A 14395-nucleotide genomic window follows, 5' to 3' on the forward strand; every position below is an offset into this window, starting at 1 on the left:
CAATTATCTGACTTAGAGAATTTAGGCTGTACAAGAGGAGGAAGCACAATTTAATGGTGTCTCCTTCCACAACCCCAGTATTACCTCAGATGAGACTACGAATTCCATATATTGACATTTATTTTTTAGAAATCAGTGCACAAGTATTTTCAGAATTTCAAATAAATAGCACATTAAAACAAGACACCCTGACAGCTGGAGCTTTTTCTTTAAAATATTTGCAGTGAAGCTCCTATATGTTACACAAAACCATAATTTTTCTGGCAGTTGAAGTGTTTGTTTATATACTTGGAGGCTTGATTCTCGGAAAGAGTGGAGTTGAAAAAAATTGATGCCGTTTAACAATCCAACACAGAACTAGAAGTTGACAATTTGCATTCAAAGAAAAAAATGTGTATTGCATGTGCTGAAAAAGTGTCTTCATCTATGTTGGTTGTGCTGCAGTCAACTTCAGCCTAATTAGACCTGTAGCTTTGTTATTGAGTCACACCCCTGTGAGCTTGTCCTTCTGGAAGTTTGTTGAGACCATTGTACTAATCTCTGTGTTGATAAATAGGGTCCCAATATTCAGATTTCATGCCTTGCCTTGTACTTGCTTGCTTGTTACGGGAACACATGGCACGAGCTGTAGAGCTGACCCCTTCGGCAGTAGTGTTTTGGCAAGCAGCAAGCTGCAGGCAACCTTGTCTTTTGCCTTCCTTATTAACTTGGACCATTGTGGAAGAGTTTCCTTCAGTCACAGGGCATGCTGAAAGGCTCCTTGGGTGGCGCGCTGGCTCTGAGCTGCTGTGCTGTCACTACTAGTCATCTTTCAAGGGTACAGAGGGCAGGGCACCAAAAAGTTATGTAACATTAGACAAGTCCAGGTTAAGGTCCTGTGACAACGAAATAAAGGTTGCCCATAGCAGCAATCATTCTCCTTAGTTGTTTCTTTTTTTTTTTTTTTTTTTTTACCCACTCTATAAATGTCTTAACACAGTTCAGAAGGGAAGCCTATACTAACAAGCATGGTGAAGAAAACCTTATCAGCTGGAGCCTGAGTTAATATTTGCCCATTTATTTAAGACTTTGCTTGTGGATGAGAATAATTGCATCAATAACAATTGATTAGCCATTCATATCTGTAACAGCTGTTAAGCCACTGTGAACTTGTAAATGGAATAACTGGTATAAAACTGGCCAAGTGCCATTTGACTTCAACAGACCTTTAGGAACCCTCACCAGGAGGGGGTCAGGAGCACAAGACTGTTCTGCACGTGCTGCTATTGCATCTGTACGACATACAGAGCCCTTAAAATGGAAGCCAAGCAGTTTCCTAAATTTCCCCTGTATCAAATCATAGAAATCATAGAAAATTTGTGATCACAGGAAATGTTATGAAAAAAATTGACAGCCCCAGTTTTTACTGGATCAGTTGTAGTGATTTCTTTGGGAATTTTAAGCCTGTCCTCTGTTTTTTTAGCCCAGTTTTTACTAAATGAAAATTTATTTCATTCTGCAAAATGGAACATCTTTGGACTACCCAAACTTGAATTGAATTCAAGTGTCTTGCTGTTTCATTGGGAAGAAATAAAAGAAAAAAAATTACATCCTTTGTAAGTTTATCCATCACCTAAACATCCAATATTGCAATATTTAGCTGATATTGGGACTATAATGTTTCTGTGTCTTTGATAAGGAACATTTTACACTTTATGTAGGATACTCGCCTTTAAAACGTTGTTTACTAATACAGTTGTTCTCTGTGCTTATACTACAGAAGAGAACATCTGAATCACCACATGATGCTAATAAATTTTTAATGATATGTAAATTTCAATACAGTACATACCTATGTATGCAAAGAAGTCTCTAGGACAGAAAAGCATGTTAACCATAGCTGACTGGTAAAGGTGAGAAAAACAATCCTCATGTGGAAATAAGAAATCAGAGGGAAAAGCCATTCTCCTTTGCATTTAATTTCAGGATTCATGTATGTCTTAGATTATGTAGCAACAAGATTTCATTGCCTCTGAAAATGGTCACTGCTGGCAATAGATAGCCTTATCCTCAAGTTCCAAACAAAAGTCCCATGGCCACTACTAGGACCGTGATTCTACTCGGTGTGCGTTGGTCTGTGAGACACACGGTGCAGCTCTTCTGCAGGTGTGATTCTCTCTGACCCATTCGAATGACAATAAGTGAGAACTTTCTCAAGGCTCCAATTATTTCCATCTGGTAAAGGAAGGATGCACTTGACACAGGTGTCTGCTGGCCTTTTCAACTCTAAATGGCCAATCTCCAACTGGCTCAATGGTGGGACTATTCACACAGGAAGGGGAAACATCCCTGCGTGCACACTTCCTTTCACAGCTAACCCACATGCCACAAAGAACCTGTCTGAGATATTCCAACATGCTTCAGATTCAATTGTTTATCTAGAGAAAAAGTTCAATGCAGATTTTTGCTGCCCATTTTATCTTAAACAGCCTGGAAGAGCTGGCAATCATTTGCACGAAACTCTGAAATTGGTAGTCTCAGAGCAATGTCCTCTATCTTTAATTTTGAGCTGAAAAACCCCCAGCATGCTCTAGCTTTGCTTCTCGGTTTTTGCCCTTTCATTTATTTTTTTCCTAACAGGGACAAGCCTTAAGCACAGGTGGCTGCTGTGGTTCTTTATTTCTGCTGATAGCTATTGACCTGCCAACTGGCTATTCTCTTGGTAATAGTAAACAGGTTCCTAATGGTTAAACTTCCTTCCATTTAAATTCTGTAGTCCAAAAATAATCTAGTATTTTATTAGCCAGGGAACATATTATTAAACACATACATCATTCTTACCAGACTGTACCTCTGTAAACCTAAGTAGTTTTAAGTCAATATTTTAGGTTTTGTTGTTTTTTTCTTTTAAAAATTTTGGGATAGGACTCCAAACAATGGAAATGAAAAAGTGAATTGAGTGATTGGTATGTAAGTAGAAGGCCTGGGAGTTAGAAGCTATACACAATTTTGACAGTGTGTTTGAAACTACATGAGAAAGAGTATCTGACAAGGTGCAGGCTCCTTGCTGGTGATGATAGATTCAGAAGTCAATAGTTGATTCCAAGGGGTATATTTTCCTGGATTATCTTGGTTTATATCAGTTATGACACCTAGATTTTTTATTTTTTGCTATTTACATTACTTGTTTAAAATGTAAAAATCCATTCTACTTTCTCAACTGTTAAAAGAAAGGCAAGATCTTCCTGGCATCAGCTGGATGACCCCTTGAGTTAACTGATTATGAAAGTATCAGAGCTTTCATATGTTAATGTGATCTGGGCAAGACCCCTTCTGGTATAGTCAAACCATATGGAATTTATATCTCAGTCGGTACATGGGAAAACGACATTATTTACTCCAGGATATGGTAATGCTCTCATTGGCTTTCTGAATCTTTGTGAATGAGTGTTAATGCTCGTGGAGTTGACAGACTGCTATCACAGGCTGGGCCGAAGTACAATCCAGCAGGCTCTGGTCAAGCTCTTGCACACACTGCTGTGCCAAAGGACTTCAGCCTTCACCTACAACACCCTTGTTTTTCCATTACTAAGACTTTCCTAAACATACAGAGCCAAAGAGGCATATTAACACATGCATGCATGCCAGAAGGCACAGTATATCTCTGTGACCAGGAAGCACACTCATTGTTTAACAATGGATAGAGCTATCCGCGTTTGTTTTTCATCTGAATTAATCTTAGCCACCTCAGTTAATATCACTTAGGTCACCTAATACATTATTTAGAGAACTCTACCTGGCCAGCGTGTTCAAATTTCCTTTTCCCACAATAATGGGAAAAGACAGCTTTACTTTTCCTCTCTTTTCCTCGTTTGGATATCACACGGGTACGATCCTGTCCTATTGTTCTCTTTTAGAAAGGTCTGCGGGTTCAGCATCAGTGGCCCCACTCATCTGGACATCCCCTTGCATGGCTAAAATCCATGTGTTATTACAATCAGTAACTTCAGCCATCGACATGACCGCTGCTTCTCTTCAGTGAAAGTGTCGCTTCCTTTGTTTTTCAAAATATGTCCCTACTCTGCCTTGCGGGAGATGTGTTTTTCTACCTTTCTACCTAACCAAAAAAACCCACCAAACCCCCAAAACACCAACAAAAAGGGATTTTCCAGATTGTTCAGTTCTTGAAACAATCCCTGACCACAAATGGGTAGTCTCTTGTTTCTTAATGGAGAAGAAGGCTGAAGGGGAGGTAGTGGCCTAATCTAGAAATGAGGTCTGGGCCCAAATGTGGCTGTGGTGTGGTTTGTTTTTTTTTTTTAATTTGATAGCTTTTAATGGCAAAAGGCTGCTTATTCTAAAACCTTTCATTTATTCTGAAAATTTATAATGTGTTTAGAAATTTTCTTTGTTCTTTTTCAAGAGGTGTTTTTCAAAATCCAAATTTTTGGTTATTTGTGATATATTTCCCCTCCAATCCATATAACATTTAAAAACTGTATTTCTGGTTTTTCAGTGTAAATCCAAACTTTTCAGGTCACATGAGCCCTTCTTGTGAGTAATGAAAGCCATGCCCAGTGGGGAGAAGTAGAGAAGAGAGAAAACATGGACATAATTGGTTTGGGGATGGGAGAGCAGCACGAGAGAAGGGGCTACTCCAGAAACCTCACCCTTGCCAAGGGCCCCTATAGCAGGGCTCTTCCTCCTGAAGCCGTCCATCAGAGAGCACTGTTTTTCATTGCTTGTCTTGCACGGGTCGTGCTGGGAGGGTCCTTCTCAGTTGATCTGAGGAAGGTAAATGCAGTGTTGAGGTGCATGGCTTCCACCTTAAAACTCGGCATGGAATTTGGGAGCTCTGTGGGGCACCCAGCGCTGCTCGTTAGCCTGTCCTTACATCTCAGCAGCAGCCTGACCAAACCTCTGCTCTTCATGCTTCTGCTATGCCCTGAACACCACAGGCACAAATAATTTTGGATAAGTCTGTACTGAAGGTTGATTTAATAAATCCCTCTAATAAGTGCAACAAAGGAACAGAAAAGATCCCTTTGGGGGCTGAGCCAGCTTAAATGAACAGAATGCTTTATAATTAACAATCCAGTGGTTCACTTTACATGCTTGGCTTTTTAAAGAGCAAAGTGAAAATTACTTTTAAAGCATTCAGAGAAATCTTTGTTTTAAAGGAGTGTAGAAACACTGTTATATCCACTGACCACCAACAACGATCATAAGGCCATACAGCTCTAGGTCACTCTCACAAAATGGTTGCCAATATTTTCTCAGCAAACTCTCTATCGATTGCATAAATACAGTACAGGACCCATGAGGTAGTGTTGACCTGTCACATAGTAAAGATGTGGCAAGCCCCATAATTCATTACCAGTTGGAAATAGAACATCATTGGAGAGATAAGGATAACAATGACTTTCCATCCAATGATAAATTACTAGCAGCTGCATTATTTTCCCTCACTTATATATGGCTCTCTTTATTGAATTTAGCTTGAGATAAATAAATGATCTGCCAGGAGCCTGGTTAATATTACTTCTCTGGGACCCATTTCAGGCCCAACTAGGCTTTTGCTGATAACATCTTTAAGCTTTTCAGTAGGGAGAGACATAACATTTGTTTCTGACAAGAACCCTATGTCGCCTTATCTGTTTCATTTGAGAGGCCGTCGACCTTAGCTTCTTTAGTTAAAATGAGAGCTTTACTGTACAGGCTAAGTTCTTGAACTTGACTCTCTTCTTACAATGAGATTATATGTCCCGGTTGTAAATTTGAAGCCACACATGATATACAGTTATTCTTAGCATTTCCTGTTGATCACAGGGTGGTATTGATTGCCCCGCTTTTGAATCTTTCTCCTATTGGCTTGAAAAGGAATTCCATCTCTTTTATATTATTATTTTTTTCACCCTGCGATAATGTGTGAGCTTGTCAATGCACATTTATATTTAACTTCATGCATTTATTCCATTTGAAAATGACAGTGCTTTTTCACATCCTCTCCCTCCTTCTCCCGCATTAGAAAAGGCAGCTTAACAAATGCATATCCACTTGGTTAAAAAATAAAAAGGCCAGTCTGAGAACAAAAGATTAACTCTTTCTCTGAATCAACATGCCAAGGAAGGCACTTGAACTCCTGAAATTCTTTTTATTAACATTAATAATTTATCTACCGCTTCAGTGATTCTGGCCTTTGCAGATACCGTTGGAAGAGATGAGGCAGGGAGGGAATGGACTGGAGGTGTGAGGCAGCAGGCATAATCAGCTTGTGCTGCACTCCTACAGTAACTGTTTGGATACCTCGAATGTGGTATTTTTGTTATTTCTGGGAAGCCGTATCGTCAGGTTATAGATTAAAATCAGACAGTTGCCATTTTTCATGCAGCGTGAATTAGAGGAAATTAAACCCAACCACTTCTGATAAATCCTCTCATAAATAAACTAGCTGGTGGTGTTAAATAGAAGTCCAGCCACAGTTTGATTCACATTATGGGGAACAAAGAACAAGGTCTGTCTATTTTAACACTCCATCATCATTATTGTTATTTATACTATAGTAATGCCTAAAGGCTCCAGCTGAGTTTGGAGCCCCATCTGCTAAATGCATAACCAGACTTGCCTTGAAGAGTTTGCAGTAGGAATAAGAGAAAAAGAAATGGGAAAGAACTGTTATACCTTCCTGTCCCTTTTACTGTACAGCTAGGAAACTGAGGCACAGAGAAGGAAAGCACTTTGCTCAAGGCAGTGAGGAAGATCTTCGGCAAGGTTGGCACCTCCCAAGAGATCATCAGAGTTTCTGCCAAGTGCCTTGATGTAAGATCATTTTCTACAGGTTTTTTTTGGGGTCACCTGTCTCCTTTACGCTTTCCCACTAGGCAAAAGTAAGAAGATAAAATGGGAAGATAACAATAAATCTCTTTTATCTGATGTTAGAAGAATTTGTGGTTAGGAAAAAAGACGCACCCTAAATAGCATCTTGCATAGATTTGTGTAAGAGAAGATATAATCTGTGTGCATATTAATTTTAATTTGAAAAATGTCTTGAAATTAAATAAGGAAAATTTGCCTTTTTGTATAATAGGAGTAGTTTTGGCATATACCGGTCATTTCCCATGTCAAATCAGAAATAAAAAAAACATTGCACAATGGTCCTAAAAGGCAGAAAGATTAATATTTATTAAATCAGAAAAATAGGATAGTCATGTGACACACAATCTGTGTCAGCCAGAACCTTTTCTTGTTTATCTTGAGGGACTGACAGGATCTGCTCACCAATAATTATTAGCTAAACTCTTCAGAAATTAATTTCACATACAATCACAAACACAGCCAGCAGGAAAAGAAAAAAAGGATAGTGGATATCAAATAAATTATTTGCTGCCAATGAATGATAATGCATTTTCCATTTCTGCTGTGCTGCCATTCTAATGTTTCCCCGAGTACCCTGAAAGTATCAGGATGAGATTCACACACTCGCACAAAGCCCAATTAAAGAGGCTTCATGCAGAGCTTTCCACAGAAGACTGTATTAACTCTCATGCCCTTGTGTATACATGATGTGAGCGAAGGGAGGGGAGGAGGACTGCAGCAGGACGCTTATGTTGTAGTAGTCCCCAGAGCAAGCTGGGACAACATTTCCAGAGGTTTCTGATCACAGATTCTGGTAGCTTTTCTCACCAGATCTTCCGTGTCTTGTCCTTTTTGGGCCTGGAGGTGTATGGATTGCTGCTTGGAGGGGCGAACTCATCAGACACCCCTCACTTCTAGCCCAGCTGTGTCATTGCAGGAAGAAAAAGGCCATACGTATGACTGGAAAAGTTTAGTCTCTGGTGGATCATTCTTACTAAGATTCCTGTGCAGTGGTGAGTGAATGCAACCTCTCCAGTTTGTGAGCTTGGAAACCAGAGTGCTGAAGTGACTTGACCAACATCTAGGGAGGCTCAGCTGGGAATAAAACCCTTTCGGTCTTGCTCAATAGAACACCCTTCCTTGCTAAGAAGTGGCTGCTTTTTCCTATACAGTGACTCTGTATTGCCAGCCATGTGGCGTTCATCTGTTGCTCTGTACTTTGTTCACACTGCCACAGAGGGCTCTTGATCCATATTGCCTTTTCAACAGAATTGGTTTTTCTACATGAACCATGTTTGTTACACAAAGTGGTTTCTTAATCTACTGTGAGGCTACCAGAGAATTTAATCTTTAGCGTGCTGCTGAGAGGTTTTACAGCATTGCTGTCAGAACATCTTTGACAAGGATCTTTTGCAAACTTTGGCAGAGGAAGTGTAGCTTCTATATCTACCTCTAAATCTAGTTTGGTTCAGTTGAACCACAGACTCCTTGTTTTTTGACACTTAGTCAGCCTCAATTCTGTCCATCTGTGTGCAGGAACACTGCAGTAACTTCCCTGCTAGTCATCAGATGTCATCTTTGCAAGCAATTAGACCCAGGCTTACGCTTGTCTTTGGTGACTTTGGCTGGAGTCACCACCTTCATGCTGATTTACAATAACAGATCACACCAGTGCTCCCCAGTTCACTTCAGTGTAAGGTGTGGAGAGTTAACCTGTCTCCTTCAGTGGTGGTTTAGAAGAGTGGTGTGGTGTTAGTCGTTTGGAGTGTTATTCACAGGGGCCTGGGCCAAGGCCAACAACTCAATTCACATTATTGGCTGAGCAAGAAAAATGCCACTGATGTTGACCTTGCCATAAATTCGCAGCCCCTGTCCCTCTGCCACCAGCTGTCCAGACCATCCTTTTAAAGACCAATTGTTCCTGCATTCTGGTTGCTAAAATCATTTGGGGTTTTGTTATTTCAACTCTGTGGTCTCAGAGGAGCAGATTCCTCAATAATTTTGCTTTCTCATCAGCCAAATGCACCACTCTGTGCTATGCACTATCAAGGCTGGGGAACAAGGCTGTCTTTAAATGAAAAAGCCCTGCCTTTTCCTCCTTGCATTTGTACAAGTTAAACATGACTTCTTGCTTCTGTCATTCATCCTATTAAGAAAACCCCAGACTGCCAAGTGCAGCCTCATTTACCAGTTTCCAGGGGATGGCAAGCATTTATACCTGAATCATAAACCCTGAAGGAAGAGCCTTATCTGATGTGGTACACCAGGCTTAATGGGCTGGTATATGCAGCTGCATCACCTTGGGTAAGAACTTAACAGAGCCTCTTATAAATAGCATGCCTGATGTTACATGCATTATGCCGAAGGACACAGGTGTTTATATTTACAGACTTAGTACTTAACTGCTTTAAGTGGTTCTTTGGTGGTAGGATCTAATTGAGCAATATTCTAAACTGGTTTGATTCAGTTTGAAATTCCAGCTCTGCAGTAAGATTTTGGATCAAGTGCAGTTTGACCAGTTATCGTCTGTCAGCCTTGTAGGATGGAGGTGCGTTAATGTGTTGATGATGTAAGAGTGGAGGAAGACTTTCTTCGCTTGTAGCCATTACTGCTGACCAAGTTGTTCTGATGATTTACCCAGAAAGCCCTAGGTGTCCTTATAAATGTAAAATAAATTTCCTTTTTTTTTTTTTTTTTCTTGAGCAGATGGAAGACTTAGATGGAAAGGAATAAAAACATAATTTGCTAGGGCCCTCAATTAATCATAATCAAGTTTGTGCATGTTATACTCTACAAGGGTAACAACAATGAAACACAGGGAGAAAAGGATGCTTTCCTCAGGCAATTCTGAAGACATAAAAGCAATAAAGAAGCATACTTCAAAATAATGTGGAGATATATGACTGCATTAAATAAAAATGCTTCTTTAGCGTACTGTAAAAATAAAGATGTTTAGTTAGATTTATCATTCTTGTTACAAATGCAAATTCATCCCCTGGACTATGCCATTGGCTCTGAAAACATCCAAGGGATGGTTGGGGTCCACTATTTTCTTAAATATTGTTTCGTTTGTTAAAAGAGCTAACTAGACTATTCCTCTCTTTACTCCAAAGTAATAAATACAGGGGACACCTATAGGGGACATGCAGATACAGATTTTTGACTTTTACACTACATTTAAGCCATTTTTTAACTTGAGTATAGTGGGAGGAATGGTTTGCTTATTAGTTTGTGTAAGTCACATCCAAACCTGTGAAAATACATTTTTTAAACTAGTTTTGCAAATAGCAACGCATGTTAATTGAAAGCAATGCTGCTCCCCAAATTCTCACTCGATTGACTTGGGAACATTCAAAACCAGTGAGATTCATTTCTGCAGCCTCATTCAACCATTGCAGTGAGCAAATGAAACAATTGTTTTATTTGTAAGAGGAGATTATCCCTTGAAGGCAGATAGAAGGATACTGCCTACAGAACCCCATTTGCAGGCACAAAGAGTGCTTAGTCAATTTTTGGCAGTGATACTGAAGCTATTAGTTTTGGATATGAGTTCACTGATGTTCAGTGCTGTAGATTTCCAGTTAGTTCATGAAGGGCCTTTAAAATTACACACAGAGCTTCATTAATTGCCTCAGAAAAGAAGCAACAAATATGAGGCCCTTAAAGTGTATGTGCACAGAATGGCCATTGATTTCAATGAATATTCCCCACTGGAGGACTGATCCTACGTCCTGGGAAGGCAAGCACAGTTTTTCCATTAGTTGCAGCAGGCACTGCCTGAAAGTACAAGGGCTTTTGCAGGATCAGGCCCCATTAGCTGCTCTCTGGCTATCTACCTACCTAATTATATGTATATATGGTATATGCATTGCACATGCACACACGTGCATATATATATAGTCCTGATTCAGTGTGTTAAAAGCTTAACAGCTATTGTTTTAACTCAAATTGAAGACCAATACAAGATGCCAAAGACAGGGCCTTTCAAAAGAAAGAAATAGAAATCCAGGTTTGTGGTCTTAAAGGGGTTTTTTTGTCCTTTCTCCATTTGAGGGAGTAGTGCCTGAACATTTCTTCTATAACTAACTATCCATAAAGGAGAATTTCCTATACCTTCCTTGCAAATGGCACAACCCCATGTGATCCCTGATCACAACAAATTGATTTATTTAAATAAAAATAATGATCTTCTTTCCTTTCTCCATCCCCAGCAGCAAAATCCCATGTAGCGCTGATCAGCAAATTGATATACTTATCTTCCTTTGCCCTCCTTTCTCAAATCCAAACAATACCACCCTGATCCCCAAGTAATAAGAAAATGATTTATGCAAACAAAAATAATTATCTTCCTTTCCACTCCACCCCCTAACTGTATAATCTCAGCAGCTCCTTGTTTAACAAATTGACTTATTTAAATTAAACAAATGGTGATCTCCTTTTGACCTCTATAGAGCACCTCTGTGGCACACTCCTACCACTGCCACCACCTTACACATATAGTTAGAAGGATGTATTTTAAAATATAACAGCATTCCTACCTAATCTTGATACTTTGTGATTACTTTAGTCAAAGCTCATGGAAATGCTGTACTGTGCCACGGAATTAGGACACATCTCCTCTGAAAAATAATAAAGTTAAATGTACCTTCCTCCATATGTTTTAAGGCAGGGACAGTTATTCATTTAATTCCCCGAGAGGAACTCCACAGAGGGTAACCGTATGCAGTTTGTCCATACCCACCTCTCCCACTGTGCTGCCCATAAGTGTCTTTGCAGACAGAGCTTTAAAGCATTGGCAAACTCTGTGCACAAATATGTGCTACACCAGCTCACCTAGAGCACTGACAGAGCCATCTAGTGCCAGCCTGCTCCGTGACAAACACCAGCAACAGCTGATGGATGAGATCATGAAGTCCAAGGGTTTCGTCCATTACGTTTTAAGGATCAGTCAAACACAGTTGGTGTTGTAAGGGCTCTGGGCCTGCCCTGGCAAAAATTTCTTAGGCAAGACAAGAGGCAGAGTCCTGCTTAAGAACCATTGACGAGGTCTCTTTGTAAAAGCATTCCACATTAGATGGTCCTGAAGGTATAGAAATACATCTATATGTATATGTATGTGTGTATTTTTTTATTGCGCTGGTTTTATTCAAGATTGTATTTTCTGTGCTGTCTGACCAGTATCTGTTTTGTGCAGCTGCTACTTAAACAGTCATTTTGGCATTATACCGAATTACATAATTATATGTGCCATAAGCAAAAGTGCAAATAGTCCCACTTAACACCTAATCATATGATATCTGTTGTGAAATGCTGGCGAAGGAGCCAACAGATATGACTGTTACTTTGCTATTAGCTCTGGTTCTTTGGAGGCGAGTACGGACTGCAGCTGGAATTTGGCATAGATGGAAGAGGGATTAAGTGATAGTGGGAGCCTGAGTGTACTGTATATAGAAACATTCTTTCCTCGACCAGTTTCTGTGGTGTGTAATGCTCTGAGCAGGAGATTGGTGTTAACCAGTCTTCCAGATCTTGAAATATTCTGGTTTCTTGCAGTTCATTCACGCTCTGTGTCTGCTTCGGTTTCAGACCCACTTGTGTTCTCCAACAGAAGACAATGACGTGACACAAATGGTAGCACAAGGCTCTTACTGTTACATTCAGTAATTGATTCTCCTGAATGGATTGTGGCTCCCCAAAGGTTGCAAAGAATGATTGTACAGCGTCAAAAAGGTTAGTTCCTTCCAAAGCCGGCAGTTTTCACTCCCTTGAATCCTTTCCCTTCAAGCTCTAGCACTCTTTGTAAGACTTCGTGACTCTCTGGAAATGCATGGGAAAATCATTATGAGAGATTGTTTTTATTAAAAAAATAATTTTCTTCTTTATTTTTCCATAATTTTAAGTGGGTTTTGTAATGTTGACCACTGAGTTGGGAATCACCATGTGAAAGACCTGGTCATGTCCATTTATATGATTGCCACAAAGTCTCCATAGGAAATCCCAGGGGAGAATATTGCAGAAACAGGTCAAGAAGTTGCAAAGTAGAAATATAGATACCTCAGCAGCTTCTCAAATCCCACCTCTTTTTTTTCCCTATTTTTAGTATATTTTTTGTTCTTCCAAAGCCAATAATGGAGGTTTTTGCATCTGAACACCTTTGGAGATATAGTCTCAAAATATACTTGGATATTTGTTTCAGAAAATTCGATTTCATGGAGCTTTGGGCTCTGATTCTCACCTTGCATTACCTTTACTCCTGACTTGCAAAAGTGAAAGTGGGATGAGACGCAGACTTTAAGATAATGCAAAAATGTTCTGATGGGAAAAAAAAAAATCTTGTTTTTAAATTATACACGGAACATTATAGCTGCAGCCTTTAAAAAATTTGGTCCTCTCTATTGGCTTGCCAGAGAGGCAAGTATTTCTTCTGCAGATGGGTTGGAATTAGTAGAACATGAAATAATGTCAATGGTACTGGTAAGAGGATTAAACAGCAGTTCTGATGTTATTGAACAGTTTGCAGAGACCGTATTAAACAGCCACATCAGTCCGCAGGTCAGCCCTGCAGTTCTGCTAAGCAAACACAGATGCAGAGTCCCCTTTCATGGTCATCATTTCATGCCTTTGACATATGTTAGGCTCTTGGGACTCAGGGGCATATTTACAGCCTCAACGTTAAATATTTATTTTTTTTAGATTATTAGTGGACACCGACGTCAAAATTGGTAGTAAAAGGTAAAAGCAGGAGCTCAGGACACTGGGGATGGACTCCAGTGCAATACAAACAAGAAAGGGAAAAATTAAGTTGCTAGAAAGTTCCTTGATGAAACACTGGGGGTGTTTTCAGTTGCTGACAAAAATTCTCCTTAAGAATCTAGGCAGTTTTAAATCTCTTTTTCTTTTGGGTTGATCTTCTCTGTATTTTGCCAAAGCTGCCTATGAAGTCGCAGTGGTTGGATTTCACAAGGCGAGAGGAGTTCAGCTCATGTCAGCACTGCCAGGCCTCTGTGCTTGTTCAAAGTTTGTGTAAATCTGCTGGGACTACAAATTGGCCAGAAGAAATTGAAGGAACAGTCTGTCTTACAATATTCCTGTTCCTTTTCTATTCCAACAGAAACTTTGGCAGTTCTTTAACATTTTCCTAAGTTTTTTGTTTGTCTGAAACCAGGAGTCAGAAATAAAGAAAATAAATTCAGCAATTATGTGATAAGCTGGGGGTTTTTAATACACACATAACACCTATTCTTATGTGTGTGTAGTGAGGGCATGGTGGGACAGATTATTCTTGTTTATCTGAATGATTTTACCTGGCTCAACCCTGAAAACCCGTGCAGTTTTCAAATAAAGATGTAAGTACAGATAAGCTATGTGTCAGGGTAGAGCTCCTGGATGTAAAGGTTATTGACAAAGAATTCTTATAGAAAGGAGAAGATAAATCAGCTGATAAAATGCAGAGCCTTTGGTCAATAATTGTTTAATATGATGCAAATTTTAAGCAAAATTTCCAGCGTACAACTGCTCTGCATGTAGCCACTACTTCCTGCTAGAGGAAATAAACATGCAA

The 14395-nt window shown here is 39.6% G+C and overlaps 1 long non-coding RNA gene across 1 annotated transcript in view; it reads left to right on the top strand.

Annotated features, from left to right (window-relative positions):
• Positions 1-12558, top strand: part of LOC142060733 (uncharacterized) — a 176988-nt gene extending 164430 nt beyond the window's left edge. Inside the window, exon 6 of the long non-coding RNA XR_012661896.1 lies at positions 12421-12558. This is a non-coding gene — a long non-coding RNA (uncharacterized LOC142060733). The remainder of the gene's footprint in view (positions 1-12420) is intronic.
• The last annotated feature ends 1837 nt before the right edge of the window (positions 12559-14395 follow it).

Source organism: Phalacrocorax aristotelis, chromosome 8 (assembly GCF_949628215.1).
Source record: "Phalacrocorax aristotelis chromosome 8, bGulAri2.1, whole genome shotgun sequence".
NCBI lineage: Eukaryota > Metazoa > Chordata > Aves > Suliformes > Phalacrocoracidae > Phalacrocorax > Phalacrocorax aristotelis.